Genomic DNA, 8,441 nt, shown 5'->3' on the forward strand with positions numbered 1-8,441 from the left:
ATCTGCGCCAAGAACGGAGTGAGTTTCAAATTTTCTTTGACCTAAAATGCCCCTGCATGACGAGTCTAGTGCACAAGCATTTATCTCATCGAGCGAGGAAGCCGTTTCCGAAATCAATGAGTATCTAAATTTTAATGTGGAGCCAAGCATCGCTGCTCAACCTTTCACGCCTTCAAATTTTTCCATTTCACGTCGCCTCTGGTCGTCTCTCTACCTGCGAAGCCTTCCTGAATCGCATTTCATCACTTTTCCTTTTCCAATTCTAGATTCTCAAGGAGAAGTCCCTCACAAGCAACTAGTTGGCATTTTCACTTTCGCCTAAATCTAACGTATTTAGGCCGGTTTTATGTTAATCGTTTGCTCAAGTATAAAGAAAGATTTTTCTAAGCTTGCTTTGTGCTCCCTGCTTTATTGGAAGATATCAAGCCCGCAGTGATTTCTACCGGGGTTTTAATCACAGTGATTTCTGCCAGTGGTTTTGTTTTGTTTTCAGATTTTCAGACGAGCACACCCAATGGGTCAGCTTCTTCCGATCAAGCATGTATCTGCGTAATATCGATAACGCATACTCCCGCTTCGTCAGCCATGCTAAACGGCGCTGACGCTACGAACGAGATGTTAGCTACCAATATCTGGCTTGCCTCGCTAAGATTCTCGCCTCGCTTAACAAAATGGGTCTCCGCTTAACATTTTACACTGCTTGATAATCGAGAGTTTACCGCTTAAAACCTTATATTTCCGCTAAACTTTGCTGGCACATCGCAGTTTGTGATGCTGGCCAATCCCATGCACGGGCCATATTCGACACCGCGGAATTCCACTGAACAAAAGTTACGACCCCCTCGGAGACCGGGAGGGTCATTCATGGACACCGTCATAGCTGCTTCATCGAATGAAACAAGAGTAGTATTCTTCTTGATTCTTTTGCAAAGGTACGGCGGGTTTCCACTAATAAATTCGCGGACGAAAAGTTCTCGAAGCCTGCACTCAAGACGCGGCCTCGTTCTGGTCTGGCGGCCATACTACGACGCTGAAAATGGTCTTCGTAAGAAGAAAAACCAGCCGCTCAAGGCCTAGATTCTATCAAAGACCTTACTTAGAGACACGCTGTAGACTCCATCAAGAAAGATCAAAGTAAACTTGTTCGGCTGCAGGGTAAGAAGACAATTTTGTCAAACCCCGACGCGCACTTACGGGGATGCCCCTTCCCAAATAAGGTCACGCCTATTCCAATCGGATCGCTGATTACGCCGATGATCTACCGTACCATGTAATATACGACGGGCCAGCGATTTATTGCCGCTTCATGGAGGATATTCCACAGTTTTTACGCCCGAGCCAGATAGATGCGCCTTTGTGTTGTGCTAACAACACAGTACATTATGTCGCTTGCCGCTATTTTAACGTCTGTTTTACGAAATGAACGAATCTGAGAGAGAAGTCCGTTTCTGCAGAAGATCCTACGGATGTCGCTATGACTGAGGAAAGTAGCTTTACCGAAGCAGCGATGCCAGAGAAACGAGCCATGTTACGCCGACGGAAAAGAGGTAATGAAATCACGGACAATGTCTAACATAAGTCTTTACTGTTTAAACATTTTATTTAGTTTAATCCTTTAGTATTTATCACTGCTAACTCTTATTCATAACCGCTTTAAATATTTTGTTTCTCCGCTTAATTATATTCTACAACGCTTAAATATATAGTTTTTATAGTTTGCACGAATTCCATCTCGCGAAATTGTTCGGTCATATGCTAGTTTCCTCGAGCCGGGTTCCCGCCACGACAGTTAAGGTTGAAACATTTGGCTGGGCGCCTAACCGCACGGACGACGCTTATCGCTCCGAGTCCACTGTCAAGGCAGGACGAGAGCGTAGCCTCTATCGCTACCGCTACGCACGCTTCCTCCTACTTCCACTTTCCACCACGGTCAGACGATTCTAGACGTTTAGAAGCCCTCCCCTCACCCCAGATCGCAACGAACCCCTACCACGACAATACGGGGCCCCCGGACCATAGCCCCATCACAAGTACCCCCACCTAACATCACGCAGACGCCACCAAGAATCCTTGCATGCTAGCACGCCAGATATTGACGCATCGAAGTTTCATTGCTGCCGTGCGGAGGCGCCTGAAGCGGATGCCACAATCGGGTCAGCGCTTGTATCCTCGAAGAACCGGCACCCGGACGAACGAGGCGTCGGACTGACGATTTACGATATCATCGGAAGGCCATTCCAAGGCGGCTACATTCGGAGATTCTGCGGTAAAGAGAGAATAATATCAGCTCGCTCTACCGGCCACGACGCTTTAAATAGTCAGCAACAATTACCCACACGACGCTAAGTATCGAGTCTCAACACACGATACGGCTACGACTTGAGGACATCGAGATGATGCGTCATGGCTGAGAAGGTCGCTGACTCTCTTCTCGACGAATCGTCGATCTTGCTGAATCGTACGCCGAGATCAAGTGATCAAAGATGGACACAATCCTCGGTCAAGAACAAGTTGCGGCTGCCTCCCAATGAGGCCGCCACATGGCCATTGAAGATTGCCGACCATGCCGCCGACAAGACAGCCTACAGACACAATCCCACCACAAGAACGGCTGAAGGAAGGTCATGGCTGACAAGCTGCTTGCTCAAGATATCGGGGCCACAATCCCACAATGTTAACAACAATGTAAGGATAAGTGTTTCATAGCTGACAATACGCTTATCGCCCCTGATCAAGGAAAGATTACGAAGACCCCCATCGAGCAACGAGAGAGATGATCATACACCAAAATCGACTGACGGCTTTGTGCTTTTATTCAAGAAGAAGAAATCGGCCGGGCTCAGCCGTTTTAATAAATACGAGCAGGAGTCGATGAGATCTTCAACCGCCGCATGGATCGTAAGCGAACGCTTTTTACGATATCGCTTTGGAAGAGTTTCTCATAGTTTAACTATTACCTAATAGTGTTTAATAATTAATATGTTATCATTTAAGTTTTCGCTTTTACCGCTTAATTATATATAATATCACGTGAATAACTGGAGCACATTATTTAAATATTTGCTACATTACCTTCTTAATATCTCATATCGCTATCCTCGAAGACTGTCAGGAAATAGGACGTCAAAGACCACACGCTTAGATAAAGTTATTATACATCAATGGCCGAGGGAAGGAGATATTACCGGGATGATAGACGGATCGCCAGACGATACTGGCTAAAAATGAAAGAAATTATATCTCTTACAAGAAGTCATTACCCATCATCGGATCACATATTGCTTATTAAAGCAGGACGACGCACACGACATAATTACGAAGCATGATCGATGCTGCTACAAGAACCTCGCATGAAGTTCAAATTGTCATCCTCCCGATAATCACGAACGGCCACTTCCACGCCGTCATTCCGACAACGATAAAACAAGAATACAGTATTATTCTTTCATGTCCCGGCACGTATAAGGACGCTACGATACGGTAAGTTCTTAATTACGTCCGATTAATATCCTGCTTGGTATTTAAATCGTATTCAATCTCGACTCTGCATATCTCGACAATGGGAATCTATCTCGACCTTGCGTCGATATGGAGTTCGCTAGGCCCACGATTTCCAGAAAGTACCCGCCTCGCCAAGACGATACGTAAACCCCAGCCAAAACAAGGAAGCGCCGATCGCGCCTGGCCTTACTAAGTGCGGTTACCCATAACCATCGTGGGGCTTAGAGTTACGGCCACCGCGTGCACGTTCCTTACCTCGATTACCATGTTACCCGCATACTTAAGGAGTGAGCAAGAAATTTCACATTCACGATAAAGGGGGGTCACATGTTTATAATCATTAACAATATGTCTCAGACATCCGACCACAATTTTGTTTTCAAATGAATCGACAAATTCAATTCATCGCTTTCGTGTTCAAGAATACCACTTGCATATCTTAAATGTAAATTTTGTTCGTTTTCAATCAGAAAGCTGTTAAATTCCATCTCTTGGGCTTATTTCATCATTAATTTATCAAAGGACAAGTGCATACTCTCACCTCTTTACTTCCGTTTTCTTAAAATATGATATATCGTCGTTTCATCGCTTTAAATATTTCAAATTACGTGCACCCGCTTAAAAATAACACTTTCTCCGCTTAAATGAAATTAATTTACTGCTTAACTAAATACTCTAAAGTCGCCTCATCAATAATAATAATTCAATTCATTGTTTTTGTCATTGAATACGTTTAATTTGTATATCTCAATGTAAATTTTGTTTTGTTAATCGTATGCGTTAAATTTCATCTGGCCATTTCGGGTTGCTGCACTTACGCTGTAGTTGTGTAATATCGCTTCTTACTGCTTTAAATATACCATATATCGCTTAAACATCAATAAATATTTCAAATTACAAAACAGATCCGCTTAAAATAACAATGTCTCCGTGCAGAATACATTCAATTCAAGTAAATACACAATGTTTCACATCGCTTTGCTTATTAATAATGCTTACTACATGGGGCTTATCATAAAGATCGTCATCGCGACCGATCCTCGCGCTTACCGGTGAATGTAATCATGACATCAAACGCCGCGACTCGGTCCTCTTTCTGCCTAAAGCCGCCAGTCGCTTTCTAGTCACAAAGTGTCAGAACGAAGCTCACGATTTGGGTTCAAGTGCTCACACGTTTGCATGGGAATATAGCTCTTGTGGCCGCCGCTTTGTAATTTGCCGACGCGGGCACCCGCCTCATAAACCGCGACGCTGCGTCTCTGCTCGCATTATTACCGCCGCTAAGCATGCCTGCAAGGGATACCATAAACTTGCCACCTTCGAGCATGAACAAGTTCACGGTGATCCATAGTCATTGCGATCGGGTTGGAATCACTGTGAATTTATCATCGACACAATGGACCAACACGAAGAGATTTCTACCGCCCTCAATAATGATTCTAACTCGAATGTATGTCAGCATAAGTAGGTTCCCATTCGTGCTACCACGCCCCTAAGGCTATACATAACATGATCAATCAAATCTGCAACAAGGTTAAACAAAGACAGCTGATGGTTAACACCACAACATGTTTAAACATTATCAGAATTAAATAAACTAAATGATTAATATTTAAAGCCTAAAAGTGTACCAAACATCTTCGCTAAGTATCTTACGGAGCTCCACCATTTCGCCACACCCAGAAACGACTTCCAGCTTCCTCGATCCAAGTATCGAACGACTACGACGCTCGAATACATCTCACCCTCAACGATCACCTCCCGAATGCGATAATTCGACCAACGCACATATCCGATTTATTAATCAACCAAATACGAGCCGTGATACTACCGCAGTCATTCACTGTGATCATCGAAATCTTTAGTCAGATGCCCACGAACGTGAAGCATATAGACCTGGAAGACTCCTCCTCAATGCCTTCCCAAGTCTCGACATCGCTTTCATAAATTGGCTCCCAAACGTCAAGACAGATGCACGCCAAGTAAGAAGGGAAAGACTTCTAATCGCACTCACTTTAATCGTCCGACACGGGCGTAATTATCTCTCACGAGCAACTTCCACCCCTCAGAGGGTGGCATCGCCCATCCTAGATACGTAACTAAGCTCAATTGCACGGTCTCTGTTGTCGACCATACCCAAGGCGACGCGAAAAACTACCGTTACCATCTTCCCGAAAACCACTGAATCAATTCCCGCCAACACTTACCAAATGTGGAAAAGATCAATATATTAAGTTGAGAATATAATGTTTAAGCGATAATGACAATAGTTAAACTAAATTAAATACTTAAACAATTAACTAATAACGAAAAGATTATATAATATAATATTTTACATATATTTAACAATAAATTTAATTTTGTTAACCTAAATAATTAAAAGAAAAAGGAACTTACAATGAAACCCTTGCTTTATTAGATTCTAAGAATGGCACATTTTCTCGCTCCTGATTTACAAGATCAACTACAAAGACATTTCAAGACGGAGCCGATCGACACATCCGACGGAAGTCACATCGCTTTCTATCGGGCAAACCGCTTTATATCCATCCGTGCGTATTTAACTTAACCCTCGACAAGAGAAACTTCGAGACCCCCATCGCTTTCACATATCTCAGCCTAACACCACCCCAAGAAGTCTCGAAATAATATTAGCACTCTTCCCTCCCCGTCAATCTAAGAATACTGAAAAAACTCTCCATAATACCTGGCCAAACCAAATCGCATAAACCAAATGAAACGAAGAACAAGTTCCAAGACGACGTAAGAAGAAGTAGAAGATGGGGGCACAAATGCTGAAATGTAATCGCAATGCAAGTGCAAGGCCAGTACGATGAGAGGTTAGATTAGACGTGATGTGATCACAGATTTTTCCCCTCCATCCCAAGGGCAAAAGGGAAATATACGCCATTTGTCGCGAGGAACATATTATGTTGTCATCAAGTCAATGAAAGTTTCAACTCAACAGAGTCTCTCGCAAACGCTGCTTTTTATGTTTCAACGTATATATATAGTGTTTAAAATAACTAACTCGCTTAACTAAAAGTCTATATCACGAATAATATGTTATCAAGTTTAAATCAATGTTAATCGACAACGCCGCTAGATGGGTACCGGTCAACGTTTAAACATATTTACGTATTTTCAAACACCGCTGTCATTGTTTAAAGAGTAAATCAGCATTGCTTAACTTTTTCTATCGTTGGCTGTACCCACGCCTTTTGCTTCCCCACATTGTTTTTACTAGTCTCATGAATTTTAAGTTCAACAACACGATTGCTTCGCTTTTATTTATAAAAAGATTACAACATTTACAACATTTACAAAGATTTAAGTAACATTTACAACATTTACAAAGATTTACAACATTTACAATATTTTTATAACGGCCCCGGCTTGATTTCGACACTCACGACTCGACCGATAATCAAACAAGCTATTCAGACATTCAACGCCACAATGGCCAGATAACAAGCGCATCAACTTCAACTCCGTGAAACGCATACAACATTAAAAAAAGGTTAAACAACAATACCATGAAAAACTACTATTAATCAATGTGTCAGCAGAGACTTAAACGACGATCCTGATAGTTAAACATAGAACGTAATAAATAGATAACGACGTCATTTTCTTAAACGCTAATGAAAGTCTCGCGGGTAAATGTCAACCTCGTTTTAAAGGACGTGTTTACGATCTCCCTCCCTCTGTAGAATCCTCCGCAATCACGCAATATGTGAAAACTTCTTTCATACCCAAGTCGAAATGCTCTCTTAATTGCTTTCCCACATCCATCACCGAGAATCCTCCGTATCCGTGCAATTACGAGAGGACTCTACCAAGGTGAAAAAGGATAGTTTAACTATCAGCGATTACTATATTAATCGATTCAAGATAAGGAAGAAGGTTCTCACTAAACATCCTTTCAGACAGAGCTATTCATGGAAGAGGAGGAAGAGGAGGAGGAGACAGGATGACGATGAGGACTATTTATGTTGGTTGTCCATGAGGCTTCTTCCCTGCTATTTATGGTGCTAAGTCCACAAGGTGTCGACTCTTTCTCGCTGACGTCCAGAAAAAAAGTTAAACGACAAACAGTCATAACACCGATGAGAAATCTCCACCTGCTCGAATGAGGTTACGCCGGTATAAGAATTAATGCCGCCACACCTTACGCATCGGATAACACCTGCCACCGCCCACGCGCCACATGCCAACAATTCCTGTGATCAAACGAAAAAGATCACCTGGTTGACGGTAGAGACTTTGAGAATTTATACGCTTATGAATAGTTATACATGTAAAGATATCATAACGAGATGGGAAGTATTAAAATCGATACGACAATTATTAAACATATTAGTAAAATATTTAAACGGATAATAAAGAAATAGCTAAACATTATTTAAAATAGATACAAAATGATAACCATAAATCTAGGAAGAACATTACAACGAAATGAACTCGTCAGATCATCACCGTTTCCTCGCCGTAATACAACTTTACAACCATAAATCTAGGAAGACGATAATGGTATTGCTGCTCTCGCCTTTGATAATAAAATCGATCACATACCTCATTCGGGGCACGAAGTCAAGACTTCTCGACTAATCCGATGGAAATCAATTTCATTTTCCTGCTCGAGAAACCGATTTATATATTTCGGGTATGATAATGAGGAGAATAACAAGATGTGAATGTAACTCCTAAGATGTTCATCGAAATTGTTAGAAGCTCCTTCAAAAGGCCGAACACGACGATTTTGGCCTTTCTCAAATAAAAATGGATTTCAAGCAACATGGACCCATTCATGAATTGGGTAGGGGGGTAATGTGAAGTTAAACACTAACTCAAGGGTCATTCATGTAAAAGTAGTGAGGGGGTTTTAAGCTTTTGAAAATTACGGTGGTGAACAAGCACTTTCCCTTTATTTTATTTAT

The sequence above is a fragment of the Dioscorea cayenensis genome, chromosome 3, assembly GCF_009730915.1.
Source record: "Dioscorea cayenensis subsp. rotundata cultivar TDr96_F1 chromosome 3, TDr96_F1_v2_PseudoChromosome.rev07_lg8_w22 25.fasta, whole genome shotgun sequence".
NCBI lineage: Eukaryota > Viridiplantae > Streptophyta > Magnoliopsida > Dioscoreales > Dioscoreaceae > Dioscorea > Dioscorea cayenensis.